Source organism: Microtus oregoni, unplaced genomic scaffold (assembly GCF_018167655.1).
Source record: "Microtus oregoni isolate MIOR12 unplaced genomic scaffold, Mior012 000048F_ref0000485, whole genome shotgun sequence".
NCBI lineage: Eukaryota > Metazoa > Chordata > Mammalia > Rodentia > Cricetidae > Microtus > Microtus oregoni.
In genome coordinates, this window is record NW_024543222.1 from 2,828,541 (window position 1) to 2,842,884 (window position 14,344).

The window sequence follows — 14,344 nt, forward strand, 5'->3', positions numbered from 1 at the left end:
CTGGGTGGTGGTGGCATAGCCCTTCAATCTCAACTCTTGGAAGGCAGAGGCAGATCTCTGAGTTCAAGGTCAGCCTGGTCTACAGAGTGAGTCCCAGGATGACCAGGGCAATCAAGACTATAGAGAAACATTGTCTTAAAAAAAAAAAAAAAAACTCACACCCGCTCAATCAATAGAGTTTCCCCAGACACAAGGACCAGAAGCTCCATTCTTCCTCCAAGTCATCCTCCCTCCAGACTGCATTGAGGGAAGGTGGGATGCTCTCTCTCTGCCCCAAGAGGGAACATAGGCGAGTCTGGATCCGCTAAGTCTCCGCCACACTCTGCCTCCAGCCACAGGTGCCCCTTGGCTGGCACTCTCTTGTTGCAGAGTCTTGTGGTGGGCAAGCCTTAGCTTGAGGACTTGGTGAGGTGCTAAGCTGAGCACACGCAGGGGCTGCCAAGAGGAGCAAACTCAAGAACCCATGTTGCCACCTTACCATAACCAGATCACGGTGTTCAGGGAGTGACCCTCTTAAATGCCACATAACTATCCTTCAGATAGTCACGAGGGACACACCAACCTAGGCCAGAGAGGCTATCCCGCCCATCCCGAACAGCAAGATGGTCACCTAGGCTAGACCTAGGCACTTCCCTGTGCCCTCAGCCATCTGAAACACATCCTGGCTGTTAGTCAAAGAGGACAGCTTCTCTTTAGACTCCTACATTTTTACACCACTCATCCGTTCACCCATCTATCCATCTATCTGTCTGTTCAACCACTCACCTAGTCAGTAATTCCTGGCCAGTCTCCCAGGAAGAGGATGTATGGTTAGGAAGATGGATGGGGGGAATAGATGGATAAGCAGATGGACTTGTAGGTGAATGGGTGGATGGTTAAATAAGTGAGTAGATAGATGGGACGGATGGATGGATGGGTAGGCAGATGAATGAACAGGTAAATGGGGTTTGTAAGGAAACTTAGAACCGGTCCCTGGAACAGACACACCTTCCGGACTAGGACTGTGATTTAGGTGAGGTGCCCAGGGACACAGAGGAGAAGTGGAGAGAAAATCTTCTCCTGAGTGTGTTAAAGTGTGGGTACCTCACCACCATCAACAGCCCATCCACACCGGATGAGCGACACCGTGTCTGTGGATGAATGCCATCAGCACCACCTTTTCCCACCCCCATGGAGTCAGTCAAGAAACTCCTAGGAGGCACCACCCAGGTCCAGGACCACCTAGCACTGGTACACAGCCACTGAGTCCCCAAGATAGAAACTGGGGTAAGGAATAGTCAGCCAAAAAGGGCGGCATTGGACATTCCTGTGGCCTGAGTCACTTCCGGATGAGACAGTTATGCAGGGGATGCTGGGGACAGAGGGTGCCCTGTCCTTCCTCTGGGCCAGCTCAACACCCACACTGACTACCTGCCCTCTGGCTTCAGACAGAAATACAAGAGGATCTGAGTGAGTTAAGCAACCCGGGGCATGTGATCCCTTCTCCCCAAACCCAACTGGGAAAACAGCATGTTTTTGGGTTTCTGGGGCAAAGTTTTTATTTTCTTTATGCTGTTTGATTTTCTGACTTCCTAAAATGGGCATCCCTGCTAGGCGACCCTGCCAGAGAAGCCACAAAGAAGGCTGCTGACCAGGAGGGGCTGAGGGTCTTCTGCAACCCAGGCCTAGGCATGGTCCTGGAAGGAACCCCAGACCGGGAATGGCTCTGGCTTGGACCTCCTCCCACAGGCCTGTGTCAAAGGCAGCCAAGGACTATGATCCAGCAGAGAATTGAGTTATTTTTATGTGACTTTAAAATGAAGAAGATTCAGAAGGAGCAGCGACACACGAAACCTGCCATCTGGAGTCAGCCCAGAGCAAGTGACCGGAGTTCTCCGAGAATAAGGCCTGGCTGCAGATCAGACCTCCCAGGTACAGTGACTTCATCCACTAACAGCTTCCAGGTTAAAGGGGGCACCACTAGACTCTTCCTCTGGCCCATTAAGGTTTACAGACAAGAAGAACTGGAGAAATAGTTCAATCTATAAACTGCTTCGCAAGAGCATAAGGACCTGAGTTTGATCCCAAGACCCACGTGAAAAAGCCTGTGTAACAGAACATAACCAGCACAGGCAGAAACTGACTCTGGGGCTCCCTGACCAGGCAGCCTCAGCAAATCAGTGAGATACTTTGTCTCAGAAAAGCAAGACAGAATGCAGGTAGCCCTTCCCCTCGGGACCTGGAATGGGGGCTCCAGCTCACACCTAGGTCAGCGGCTTGTTTGCTATCAGGTGTGAGAAGCCCAACCAGCATTGAGGGCTGCAGGTGGGCCTGGAGTACAGATTCTAGGGATGTCACCAGCAACTACTCAGGGCTTGTCTTCAGCAGAGATGGAGCTGAGGAGCTACTCTCTGTCTGTCCATAACCCCCCCCCCCAACCCGCATGTGCCCTTGGCCTCTGAATCTGGGACTAAGTGGTGCACTATGAAGCTTTGGGGCTGAGAGGCCCTGAAGAGCCTCTCTGCCAGCCCAGGGCTTCTGCCCACCCTCTGGCTGTAAATCTGTGAGAATTCCCTCCCTGAGGTATTAGCTATTTTTCTGTTCTCATGATAAGTCGCCGGAAGCAACTTAAGGAAGAGGGCACTTGTGTTGGCTTCCGGTTTCAGAGGAATGAGAGTCCAGAATGACGGGGAGGCGTGACAGCAAGCGGCAGGCATAGAGGCCATGGTGGAAGCCGAGAAGCCATACTCCAACCATAAGGAAGAGGCAGAGCAGTGCGTGAAGTACCATGATGTCTTCTGCTCTCTGAATCTGCCTCCCGCCCCCATGACACACTTCCTCCAGCAAGGCTGCCCCTCCCCATGACCTCGCCAAACAGCGCCGCTGGCTGGTGTTCAAATGCTGGAGATCATGGGGGACGTTTATCATTCAAACCACCATACCTGGGGAGACATAAGACAATCTCCTCCTCCTAAGCCCATTGACAAGCCTAAGTCCCCCAACCACCACCGGCAGGATAAACCAATGGGTTTATTGGTCAAAGCAACCACACTGGAAAGTCTCTGCCCAGCACAGAGGATGGCTCTGAGCCTTGTCGGCCTCCCTCAGCCTGTATACCCTGGCGCTGCCCCACCAAAAGGCCACGTGATTTAGCACAGACTTTCATAAAAGTGGCTGGGAGGGGCAGCTGGAATTTCTGGTGAAGGTCCAGTGACCTTCCCCAGTCTGTCCTGTGAGGAAAGGTCAGTCAACAGTCAACAGGCCCTCCTGGAAGCAGACACAGCCAGTCTGGTGATGGTGGTGGTTGTTTTGCCTGGAGGACCTTGTTCTGTAGCAACATGACTCAAACTACAGCTTCTTCCTCCACAAAAGTAAGGGCTGGGGACGGCGAGGGCACAGATCAAACACTGTCTCACCAGAGGCCCGGTCTTTAGACCAGGAGATCCCGGCCCTGTATCTATTTCCTCTGTAGAGGGAAGGGCCTGCTTCTTGTCTGGCAGGCCATGCGAGGCAAACCGCTCATCCACTACAAAATGCCAACCAAAAAGAAGTGCCCTTGGTCTGTGGGGGTTAGCGCTTACCATGAGGGCCCAGCTGCAAGACCAGACCCCACCACCAGAGGCAGTGTTGTGTCTTTAGAATCTGTAGCTGGGGCTGGAGAGATGGCTCAGGGGTTAAGAGCCCTGGCTGCTCTTCCAGAGATCCTGAGTTCAATTCCCAGCACCCAGAGGGTGGCTTACGACCATCTACAATGGGATCTGATGCCCTCTTCTGGCACGCAGGTGTACATGCAGAGAGCACTCATACATAAAATTAAATAAAGTTTTTAAAAATCAAAGAAAATCTGTGGCTCTTACTGTGTGGATTTGTGGTGTGTGTGTGTGTGTGTGTGTGTGTGTGTGTGTGTGTGTGGTGTTGGCGTTTGGAGGCATGGTTTCCATATCAACAGGATGCGGCTGGGTGAAGACACCAGGCATCACTGCTGCCCCAGGCACCACACAAGGAGATGAGTATACAAGGGACCTCGCTCAATGTCAAGCCAGCAAAGGTGTCTATCTCACAGATGAGGAACAGGAGTCCAGTGTGTTCCAGGAGGCAGGCGTTCCAGCTGTGAGGCGGTCACACCCATCACACAAGTCAGGACCCAGTGAATGTCTGGATTCCTGCTGCTCTCCCAGCTGAGGTTGTTGTGTAAAATACAGGCTGCCTCGCTGAACTTGAATCTCGGTTGTGAGGCAAACCACCTCTCAGGTGTAAGTATATTCCAAGTGTTTGGGGGACATTCTTATACTAAACACCAGTCCTTCACGGGTGCACATGTGGAGGCCAGAGGACCACCTCACTCCTAGGCAGCCATCCACCTTGTTTTCTGAGACAGACAGGATCTCTCACCGGAACTAGGGGCTTCTCAGTTTGGTTAGGCTGTCTAGCCAGTGAGCCCAGGGACTCACTTGTCTCGAGCTCCTCAGCATCAGGATGGCAGGCACAGGTCACCGCGGTACTTTTTTATGTGGTGCTGGTGATAACCCAGGTCGTCATGTTTATGTGACAAACGCTTTACTGACTGAGCCGTGGCCCTGGATCAATCCTCAAGAATTCAAACTTAACCCATCTGAGATGCGGCGGGTTGGTAGCGACAGATGAGCAGAAAGACTGCTGCTTCATGCTTGGCTTGGCGACGGCTGGCCTTTAGTGGCCCTCAGGCAGGCATTACCAAGGAGGGAGGCGAAGCTATGAGTTGTTCAGGCCTGCTTCTCTGGAGCCTTAGTGACCATGCAATGATCGGCCACCAAGAACTACAGAAGTCAGCACGGTAAGCCCTCTCAGGAGGCCCTGTCCCCAGAAAACCACTGGAATACAACAGATAGTCACCAGCAGGGACCACAAGTCCCCAAAGCCAGCACAGCGGCTGGAGCGGGGTTGAAGCAACACTGGAGACAGACAGACAGACTGAGAGGAAAATCCAGCATCAGCTGAGTCCAGCCAGCTCCGGAGTCCTGTGACCAGCAGCCCTCCAGGGCATCCAGATCCCCTGAGGTTTAGTCACACCCCAGGCAAGAACCCCTGCTCTGGGGTGGGACAGTGACATCTTTCTCCCTGTCATGGAGGCCCACTTCAAAGCACCCGCAGTGACTGTGGAGCAAGCTCCCCTGGAGTCTGCGAGTTCCTCTCATGCCTGGAGAATGATACACATTCTAGTCCACTGGGCAGCCACTGTCTCATGACAGTGACCTTCCAGTTCTAGGCTCCAGCAAGCATATGCGAGAACACAGTCACCGGAGAGGCTCGCTGCTACTATCAAGTTGTAGTAAATGCAACAGTTTATTAATGCAAAATGCAAATTTGTAACATACAAATCACCCAAATACGAGACAGACTTAGGATGACCTCACTGTTCCTTGACGTTAAGCTGGGCGAGGTGACTCATGCCTGTGGTCCCCACACACTCTGAAGGCTGAGGCTAGAGGATCCCTATGAACCCAAGGCCAGTCTGGACTACACAGGAAAAAGGTCTGGCGAGCTGGCATTTCACAACATGACCATATCCTATTCAGACTCTATCTCAGGTGCTCAAGTGTGTCAGAACGCCCAGACTGGGGGTTGAGGGTAACAGAACTTCAATTCCCCCACAATTCAGGAGACCAAACGTGTAAGACCAGCACGCAGCTGGAACTGGTTTCCTGTGGAGTCTCTTCATCACCTTGTTGTCCTGTGGTCCTTTTGACACACCTGATGTGGACTCTGGTGTCTCCTCCCCCTCTCATAAGGATGCTGGCTCTATGGACTCAATCACCTCCCCTTGGGGGCTGCATATCCAGATAGTCCCACTGAGGGTTAAGACTTCACTGTGGAACTTGGGGGAGAGCCGGGTGTGGCAGTTTGGATGAAGATGGCCCCCACACGCTCATATGTTTGAATGCCTGGTCCCCAGTTGGTGAACTGTTTGGGAAAGATTAGGAGGTGTGGCCTTGTCAGAAGAGCTGCATCACTGAGGGTGAGCATTGAGGTTTCAAAAGCCCAGGCCAGACCCAGTGTCTCTCCGCCTGCTGCCTGTGGATCAGGATGTAAAGCTCTCAGCCCCTTCCCCAGCACCATGTCTGCCTGTGTGCGGCCATGTTCCCCACCATGATAACAACGGACTCACCCTCCGAAACTGTAACCAAGACCCCAGTTAGATGCTTTTCTTTATGAGCATTGCCATGGCCACGGTGTCTCAGCGGCAGAGCAGTGACTGAGACTTACGAGGACAACTGAGTCCACACGGAGAGGACACTAACCTTGCAGCCTGACTTTCCCACTTAGAGCAAAGGGGGAGCGAGAATGCGGTGGTAGAGCAAGCGGAATGAAGTGGCTGACGCCAGAAACAGGGCCATCCTGCTTCTCAAACACCACGAAGCAATGTTGGGGGACAGGTGTACAGGAACAAGAGGACACAGCTTTTCTCCATACACCCTGTCCTGGTCTCCTAGAATCACCCTTCTTAGAACCTCCGGGCACTCTTTGGTGTGCCCAAGCTGATGTCTTACAGACTACAGGGCAGGGACCTCAGATCTACTGGGTTTAGGCTGGGTTCAACCAGAGAGACCCTAGGAGGTGCTGAGTACAAGAGACAGCCAAGGAGTTTCTCCCCTTCTCTGCCTTGAAAGGTGTTCCCAGCAACAGGTTCTGCCCCCTTGGTGGCTTTAGCTCCTACTGCAGAAGTTCCTTTTGCTCAAGTCCCCCACAGCTGAGGGTGGGCCCTGGAATCTAGTGTCAGAACTCTCCCGTGGAGCTCTGAATGGAAGCGGTGGTCTGGGGACTCCTGCAGGAGCGGCTCAGCTCAGTGGAATAGAAAGCTATTCCACTTGGCACTGATGCTTATGGCATACCCAGTTGTTTCCATGTGCAGCTCGGTTATGGCTCAGCATCCCGAGGCAGAAATGGAGCCCAGGAATTCTCTCTCCACTTCTGGATCCAGTTCCACCTCCAGTACATAATCCAAAATCATAGACACCGCGATATTCTGCAGCTCTCGTCGCCAGAACCCCCCGGGCGGTAGGGAGGGGCAGGATTTGAAACGCTGAGAGCCAGGAGAGAGCAGTCTTGGAGAAGCCATCCCATCCGCCAGGGGAGGAACTACACACAGAGGGTTCTGTTCTCCTGCAGCCTGAGTCAGAGATGGAGCTCTGATCACAAGAGCAGGGGGGACAGATCTGATGATGACACACGTTTGTTCTCTAGTGCTACTGGCTCTTGACTGGACTCACGCTGCCAGGGCAGCACAGAAAAACTGCACCCACTACTGACTCTCCACAAATCTGCACCCCCAGGCCTAGAGAGATGGCTCAGCTGGTATAGAGCTCTCGCTGCACAAACACAAGGACCCGAGTTCAGATCCCCTGTGCCCACATCCCGGCATCCATACTCAGCTGGTGTGCAGTTGTAATCCCAGCACTGAGGAGGTGGAGACAGGAGGATCCTGGGAGGCACTGGACAGCCAGTCTAGATTAATGGATGAATTCCAGGCCAATGAGAGACTCTGCCTCAAAAGCAAGGTAGACAGCAACTGAGGAACCATTCTCAAGGTCAGTTTGTGGCCTCCAGTCACAAGGCCATCCACTCCCACAGGCAGGAACACGCACATACACGCACCCCCCTCATCCCCTTCTCTCCTTCTGTAGGAATCTCAGCCAACGAAATAAATAAAAACTTCCATCTGACATGGTGGCGCAAACCTTAAACACTGGCCCTTAGGACACAATCTTAAATTCCAGTCCAGCCTGGACTATAAAGTAAGAGTCTGTCTCAAACCCCCTGAAAAGATGGGGGGGGGGGCCTGTAAGAGGAGGGGAAGGAGAAGGTAGGAAGGGGGAGAGGAGGAAGAAAAGGAAAAAGATGTGGCCACTCAGAAAGACTTAACTTTCTCTTCTCTCCACAGAAAAGGAAACACAGGTTTTGGTGCAGAAGCAGAGCCAAAAGAAAGTCACAAAAATGTTACTTTGGAGAGGTGACAGGCTAAATGATACTCTTCTAGATTCTGTGATACTTCCGATACTTAATAGCTGTTTCAAAGGCACAATCTAAACTGCAGGTGATCCCTGCTCTCAGCAGGCAGAGGCAAGAGGTCGGCTCAGAATTCCAAACCAACCAGTAATACAGAGTGTGTCCGGGGCTCAAGGTGAAACAAGTGAGCAGAATCGCAAACTGGAAACTGCCCCAGCATTTCTGTTGCTACCGTGTGCTGGCGAGGGAACCGAGGGCGGGGGCTCAGGCACTGACCTTCATGAATCCCAGCCCTCATAAGTCCTACCTTATGTTCTCTTAAAGAACTGTTTAAGAGAGCTGGAGAGTCAGCTCAGTGGTTAAGAAGAGCACTGGCTCTTCTTACAGAGGACCGGGGTTCAGTTACCTGCACAGACATAACAGCTCACAACCACCTACAACTATAGTTCCAGGGAATCCAGGGCTCCTCTGACCACTGAGAGCACCAGGCACTCATGCAATGCACACAAAACCCTCATGAACATAAAACAAAATAGATACATCTAAAAGAAAAAAATTAGTGTTTAAACACACAATTTGGATTTTATTTCCTATTTGGCTTTTTAGTTCTTCCCGTCATCTATATTGAAAGGCATTCCAGGGGCTGCAGGGGAGACGGCCCAGTTAGTTGATCAACTGCTTGACACACAAGTATGAGCACTTGGGTTTGGACAGCAGCGTACGTTGAAATCCTAGTACCAGGGAGGCAGAAACAGGAGGGTCCCTGGGGCTCACTGGCCAGCCTCAGAGATGTCTTAGTGCTTACGAGGGCTTACTGCTCTCACCAAGGACCCAAGTGCAGGTCCCAGCACCCACACTGGATGATGGCCCACACCTCTAACTGGGTGGGGAGGATCTGGTTCACCCGGCCTCTGTTGGCATTAACACTTATGTGTACTAACGCACAGAGAGACAGATATAAACACACATAATAAAAAATAATAAAGTCAGGCGGTGGTGGCACATGGCTTTAAACCCAACACTCAGGAGGGCAGAGGCAGGCAAATCTCTGAGTTCAAGGCCAGATTGCTATAGAGTTCCAGGACAGCCAGGGATATACAGAGAAACCCTATCTCGAAAAAAGAAAAGAAAAGGAAAGAAAGAAAGAAAGAAAGAAAGAAAGAAAGAAAGCAATGGCTGTCTACCAAGGGAAGGCCCAAGAATCCAGGAGTTTTTCAATCCGTAAGGCTGGACGTCTCCGCTGGTCTTCAGCATACACCAGAATCCCAGAGAAGCAGGCTCTATGGCCAGTGAAGGAAAGGACTCGCCAGCAAGAGAGGAGAAGAGAAGCAGGCAAAGGGCTCCCTCCTGGGTATCCTTTATGCAGGCTGCCAGTAGATGCAGCCCAGACTAAAGGTGGACCTTCCCACCTCAAACGGGCTGGATGAAAAGTGGTTATTTCCACCTCAAATGGTTTAGTTAAGAAAAAAATCCCTCACAGGAGTGCCCAGCTGCTTGAATTTTAGTTAATCTCAGATGTAGGCAAGCTGACAAGTAAAAAAAGCCACCACGCCACCTGAGAAATAACACCCGAGGTTGACCTTTGCCCTTGAGGATGTCTGTGCGCGGTTTTTATTCTCTCTCTCTCTCTCTCTCTCTCTCTCTCATGCCTGTGCACATGCGTGCACACACACACGCACATACACACACACAGAATTAAACCTTTCATTGCAAAACCCCTCCTGAAGATCAGTGCACACACCCAAGAGGCACAGGCAACTGACAAGGGACCACCGGGAAGGACAATGGGCACAGAAGAAAACTCTGGCTAGTGAGATTTACCAGCGATCAGACACTGCCACTTACACCACAGGAGAGCCATGTATGGCTGCCCAAGTGTGTGGGGACACACTGGCTTGGTGCCCCCAAGTCACCAAAGACAGTATGAGTCGTAATAGTTGATTGGACTTGGACTCACCCGGGAGACACACCTCTCTGCCCTGCCCATGTCTATGTCAGCGTTGTTTAACTTAGGAACGAAGATACACCCTGAATATGGGCCGCACAGTCCCAAAAGCTGGAGTTCTACTGCATAAAAAGGAGCAAGCGAGATGAGAGCCAGCATTCATCTCTTGCTGCCTCCTGGCTGTGGATGGAGTGTGACCAGCCGCTCCATCCCACTATGATGGGCTGGACCCTCAGGCTGTGAGCCAAAATCAGCCCTGCCCTTCCTACATGTCTTTTGCTGGGCATGTCGTCACAGCAACAGGAAGGCAGCTAACACGCGGTGTCACTTCACCTCGGGGTCACTGGATTACACGCATGGGTCCCCGCAGAGAGGAGGAGATAGAGGACCGCATGTAGAGAGGCCCTGTAAGGACCGACCAGGAAAATGGCAGGGAGACCAAGGCCAGAGGAACCAAATGTTAATGGCAGGAAAGGCCAGAAAGCCATTACCAACTGGCCTGAGGAAATGAAGTTTCCAGAAGAAATCACTGCAAAGTAACCAGCCAGCAGATGACTCTTGCCAAGTGGCACAGCCGCCAATTGATCCCCATGCCTGGGCTCAGGCTGGTCAAAGGAATAGATGACCCACAGGGATGAAGGAGGTGACAGGGATGGAGAGGCCACACTGTACCCAGCCTCGTGTGCCAGTCCTAGCAGGGAATCAAGACAGTAGAAGTTGTTCAGCAGCAAGCCAGCCCTGGGGTCACTTGGAGGTGACAGGCAGTGTGGGGGAACTCTCTCTGTCCATTATACCTCTTAATAAAATGCTGGGGGGCTGGAGAGATGGCTCAGTGGTTACGAGCATTGCCTGCTCTTCCAAAGGTCCTGAGTTCAATTCCCAGCAACCACATGGTGGCTCACAACCATCTGTAATGGGGTTGGGTGCCCTCTTCTGGCCTGCAGACATATACACAGACAGAATATTGTATACATAATAAATAAATAAATAAATATTTAAAAATAAAATAAAATGCTGTACCGGGGTCCCTTCGTCTGGCTTTGGAGACAGTCACAGGAATTGCAAATATTTTATTGTCATTAGTGAATGGGCCCACGACAGAGCAGAATATAGTCAGGCTGGAAGAGATAAAGCAAGAGAGTAGGCGGAGTCAAGGAGATGCCATGTAGCCTCCGCAGGAGACAGATGCACTAGAACCTTGCCGGTAAACCACAAGCCTCGTGGTAAAATATAAAATAGTAGAAATGGGTTAATTTAAGATGTAAGAGCTAGCTAGAAATACGCTTAAGCTATTGGCCAAACAGTATTGCAAATAATATAGTTTCTGTGTGATTATTTCCAGTCTGGGCAGCCAGGAACAAACAAGCACTTGTGAGTCACCATTTATCTACCTGAAGAAATGGACATACATGCAAAAAGTGCCAGGACAGAGAAGGGCACCCCAGAGGCAAATGGGCACAACAATTCACTCGGAGAAAACAAACTCTAGAGTGCGGAGAAGTGGCCCACACCTGTAATCCCAGCATTCAGCAGGTGGAGTCAAGAAGATCCGGAGTTCAAGGCTATATGAAACCTGGGCTATAGGAGGCCCTGTCTCAAACAAACAAAACAAAAAGTTAAACAGAAAGAAGAAGACGAGTAAAAGAAGAAAGAAGACGTTCAGGGACAGCTGCAGACGACAGAGCCTACCAGGGGACTCACAAGTGAAATCTCCGCAAGCAGAAGGCCGAGGCAAGAGGATGAGTTCAGGGAAGCAAACGGCATTGAAGCCAGCCCTGACGACAGCTAGAAGCATGGGATGGGTGCTGTAAACACGGGTGCGGCTCAGCTCCGCACCTTCCAAGGGTCACACATCACTGTGGAGGGGGACCAGTGTGGCAGACATGGGTGTCTATTCTGAAGAGCCGTTATTGCTGGCCTTGCGCCACGCGGGTGTCTGGATGCCTGTGGAAGGAGCCCAGCGACAGGAATATGCAACGTGAAAGCATGGGCTACACCTTGGATAACTGAATGATACATTTCACATGCGTGGGAACAAGCAGGGAGAGCGAGTAACAGTGTTACAACCCTTAGGGTTTTAAGTTTCCCATTCAATTTACTGTTCGCCTTGTTCACAGAGAAGTCCACTGTGCAAAAATCGCCCACGGGCAACAACAGCGAAATAAAGCAAACACATAAAAATAAACAGACAACACAGTCTGTCTCAGAAAGCATTTCCGGGAAAAGCGAAATCAAATAAAGGTAATGTCAGGGTCCAGCAGTCAAGGCTGACCCAGAGCCACCAGGAAGCTCTGCCATCCAGAGTGACTCACCCAACATAGTTGAGGTTTTGCCACACCTTGGAAAGCTGGGAGGCGGTATGATGCCAGTGCCGGCAAGAAGCCACCATCCCTTCCTGCCAGGCCCGTTGGGCTCCTTGCAGTGGCCATCTGACCCAGAACCCCCAGTTATAGCTTTGCCTAGCTCCCACTACAAATACGAGCCAAAGATATAAAATTATGGTGAGTTTTACAAATGGCTCCCATAGACCTCCCTGCGCCAACCGGCCAAGTCCCCAGCACGCTGGAAGGTGACAAGCAGTGGCTATAACCCACTTCCAAGCATCTTGGGTTACAGTAGCCTTATCCCCCTGCTGGGATCTGATCCTCTCACAAAGAGGATTGAGAAAAGAGGCCCCAGGATACAGGGCCCACTGATCTCAGCACAAGGCCTGGGCAGCCCGCCAGCTCACCCGTGCCCAGCCCTTCCTGGTAACCGTGCTCACCTGGAACTCAGTTCAAACCTGGGCACAGTTGCCACTGCCCCGAGTCAGCGGCTGCCCCAACACGCCTGGCCTGGCAAGGACCCAGAGGGTGTTGTCTGCTGTGGTGGCCCACCCTTTGCTGGAGATTTAGGGCTGGGGGCATTAGAGTGTGAGCATGGATGGTCTCGGCATCAGTGGAGGCCTAGGGGGAGTGACGGGGAGACCACTGTGGCAGACTGCAGCCGAATCTGGCACAGGGAAGACTGGCACACCCGCTGGTCCTCTCCTCAGGATCCTTATGTCAGGGTCAGGTGAGTTGCTGCGGCAAACCTCAGCTCCAGAGAGTCCTTCTCCTCCCCTCTCCCAGCGTTCCAAATGATACTGAAGGTCAGGGTTTGACTGGTGTCTTGGGACCCTGCCAGGGAAGGTCTGGGTCCAAGGGCCACCCCGTGACCCGAAGCTGGGATTGGCTTTCCTTGCTCCTGTTTCCTGTCCTGAGGTCTCTGAGCTGCCAAGTCAGGCTTCAGCGAACCAGGTCAGATCAGTCCCCGAACAAAGCTTGGTTGTTGCCCATCTGCCAAGAGGCCACAGACGAGCAAGGCTCCTGGGGCCGCCACCCCCTCTGATTGGAGTGACTTGGTGTCATCTTCACCAGGGCTGCAAGGGGACCTGGGCCCAGGGCGGGATTAGAGAGATAAGACCAAGAAACTGGGCTGGGAGCACAGTGCCCCTCAGCCATCTGTCTCTCCAGTGCTGTTGCTGAGAGCCGCCAGGGAGCAGGCAGAATGGAGCCTGGGCTGAGCGGCCCCCAGCAGACACTCTGGAATGAATGGCTCAGAACACACAAAAACTGTCAGGAACTTTGGGGAGACAGAGGCCCCTCGCAGCTCAGCAGGGCTGTTCTGGCAAGGCTAACTAAAGTTCCTGGAGCCAGAGCGAAGCTATCCCATCAGGGGAGACCAGCCCACCTGCCATGGCTGGCTTTGTTGCTGCCACAGACACTGGACGCCCTGCGAGCCTGGCTGCCACATGACTCCCTGTGTCGGATACTACAGTGTCAACCAGCTTATACCCAGCAAGGCAGACTTCTTTTAATTGGCACTCTGGGATCACATGACCTGTGGCAGTTCCTGTCAGGACACTGATGCCTCTCTAGGAATCCCTCAGAACAGCAGAGCTGTCTTTGCACAAGCCCCAGGGGGCTTCACCAGGCACTGGTCCTGATGCTTCCCCCATAAATCCCTCCAGCAGACAAGAGCTGGGCTGTTTCCAAGGTAACAGCCCCAACAAACAAGTCTAAGAAAGGCGAGAGTCCCCTCTCTCCCTACCTAAGCATTCACACTCCTTGAGCCTGGGGTGTCTCTCTGGAGCCCCTGACATCCCTAGAGATCCACTCAGCATGTGCCTTGGGGCCTGGCCCTGGGCTGGTCTGAGCTAGATCTTTCTTATCAAAAACATCTTTAGCAAATTGTAGAGCCCACACAACACTGCCCATGGACAAACATGCGGAACAGGCTGCCTGCAGGTTCCATGCACGTGATGGACAGGCCAACCTGAGGAGAGGAGGGCAGCTGAGCGTTCAGCTGCGGGATGGGCCTTCCACGGCTCCCGACAGACACCCACCTGAGCCCCTCCGCATGGACAGCCAGCCCGCCGTCGAGCTAAGCCAGCTGCTCCTAAGTGGCAACCCTTTG

At 52.4% G+C, this 14,344-nt stretch overlaps 1 protein-coding gene across 1 annotated transcript in view; it reads right to left on the reverse strand.

The window, feature by feature from the left end:
• Positions 1–14,344, reverse strand: part of Septin9 (septin 9) — a 161,414-nt gene that overhangs the window by 143,486 nt on the left and 3,584 nt on the right. The window lies entirely within an intron of this gene.